This window comes from Kogia breviceps, chromosome 1 (assembly GCF_026419965.1).
Source record: "Kogia breviceps isolate mKogBre1 chromosome 1, mKogBre1 haplotype 1, whole genome shotgun sequence".
NCBI classification, from domain to species: Eukaryota; Metazoa; Chordata; class Mammalia; order Artiodactyla; family Physeteridae; genus Kogia; species Kogia breviceps.
In genome coordinates, this window is record NC_081310.1 from 57,525,705 (window position 1) to 57,528,207 (window position 2,503).

Below are 2,503 nucleotides of genomic sequence, written 5' to 3' on the forward strand. Positions count from 1 at the left end.
AGTTCTCGTTTACCTTTCTTCAAGTTTTTACAGCAGTGATTTTCAAACATTTTTTTCAGAGAAATCCCCCACCTCCGCTTTTTTTTTTTTTTTTTTTTTTTTTGATGTGCACCTTTTTCTTAAAGAAGATGTTGGGTGCAGGAGTTTATTAATTTATTTTATTTATTTTTGCTGTGTTGGGTCTTCGTTTCTGTGCGAGGGCTTTCTCTAGTTTGGCAAGCGGGGGCCACTCTTCATCGCGGTGCGCGGGCCTCTCACTATCGCGGCCTCTCCTGTTGCGGAGCACAGGCTCCAGACGCGCAGGCTCAGTAATTGTGGCTCACGGGCCCAGCCGCTCCGCGGCATGCGGGATCCTCCCAGACCGGGGCTCGAACCCGTGTCCCCTGCATTAGCAGGCGATTCTCAACCACTGCGCCATCAGGGAAACCCGATGTGGGCCGTTTTTAAAGTCTTTATTGAATCTGTGACAATATTGCTTCTGCTTTATGTTTTGGATTTTTGGCCATGACGCATGTGGGATCTTAGCTCCCCGACCAGGGATCAAACCCACACGCCCTGCACTGGAAGGCAAAGTCTTAACCACTGCACTGCCAGGGAAGTTCCGAGAAATCCTTTAAAAAAATTTTTGTTTAAATTTTTGGCTGCATTGAGTCTTCACTGCTGCTCACAGGCTTTCTCTAGTTGCGGCGAGCGGGGGCTCCTCTTTGTTGTGGTGCGCAGGCTTCTCATTGTGGTGGCTTCTCTTGTTGCGGAGCATGGGTTCTAGGAGTTTGGGCTTCAGAAGTTGTGGCGCACGGGTTTAGCTGCTCCACGGCATGTGGGGTCTTCCTGAACCAGGGCTCGGACCCGTGTCCCCTGAATCGGCAGGCGGATTGTTAACCACTGAGCCACCACGGAAGCCCCCGAGAAATCCTTCTTCAAAAATGAAATATTTCGGGCTTCCCTGGTGGCGCAGTGGTTGAGAGTCCGCCTGCCGATGCATGGGACACGGGTTCGTGCCCCGGTCCGGGAAGATCCCACATGCCGCGGAGCGGCTGGGCCCGTGAGCCATGGCCGCTGAGCCAGCACGTCCGGAGCCTGTGCTCCGCAACGGGAGAGGCCACGGCAGTGAGAGGCCCGCGTACCGCACACACACACAAAAATAAATAAATTTAAAAAGAAAGAAAGATTTCATAGAAGCTCTACATATATTATATATACCTCGGGTATTGTGGGCTCGGTTCCAGATCACCAGAATAAGGTGAATATTGCAATAAATCGAGTCTCACAATTTTGGGCGTTCCCCAGTGTATAGAAAAGTTATGTTTACACTGTACTGCAGTCTATTAAGCCAAAGTAGTATGTCTAAACAAATGTATTAAAAATATATAAGGGGCTTCCCTGGTGGTGCAATAGTTAAGAATCTGCCTGCAAATGCAGGGAACACGGGTTCGAGCCCTGGTCCAGGAAGATCCCACATGCCGCTGAGCAACTGAGCCCGTGTGTCACAACAACTGAGCCTGTGCTCTAGAGCCCGCGAGCCACAACTACTGAGTCCACGTGCCACAAGTACTGAAACCCACGCGCCTAGAGTCCGTGCTCCGCAACAAGAGAAGCCACCGCAATGAGAAGCCTGCCCGCCGCAATGAAGAGTAGCCCCTGCTCGCCGCAACTAGAGAAAGCCCGCAAGCAGCAAAGAAGACCCAATGCAGCCATAAGTAAATAAACAAATTTATTTAAAAATAGAGAGAGAGAGAAAATAAAAATTTATTAAAAATATTTTATCACTAAAAAGTGCCAAAATAATTACAATAGTAACATCAAAGATCACTGATCACAGATCACCATAGTGTAATAATAACAAAAAAGTTTGAAATATTACAAGAATTACCAAAATGTGACACAGAGACATGAAGCGAGCAAATGCTATTGGAAAAATGGCACCAATAGACTTGCTTGATGCCAGGTTGCCACAAACCTTCAGTTTGTAAAAAACACAATATCTGTGAAGCGCAATAAAAAATAAAACGATATATAATATACGTGTATATATATATATATATATACATATGTATGTGTATATATATATATATATCCATATATATGTGTATATATATATCTTGCTCAGTTAAAGCAGGAGAAGGACCCAGAGCACCCAGGCCCTGGCCGTTCCCTTTTTTTGAGGCATCCTTACCAAGCCTTAGCTCTGGGGATCCCTGTTTGTAAACCACCAGTCTGCTCCATGGAAAACATGCTGCAATACTTAGTATGTCATTTTGATGCAAAAAATAAGGAAGTGAGATGGTTTCTTATGACCTTTTGGACAATTTGCTAACTAGTGGTGGAATGCTAAAGAATGAAATGCTAAAGAATTCACTAGTATCTAACAGAAAAGAACTGTGAACGAAAACAAGTCTTGGGGTTTGCCTGGTGGCGCAGTGGTTGAGAATCCACCTGCCGATGCAGGGGACACGGGTTCGTGCCCCGGTCCCGGAAGAGTCCACATGACGCGGAGCGGCTGGGC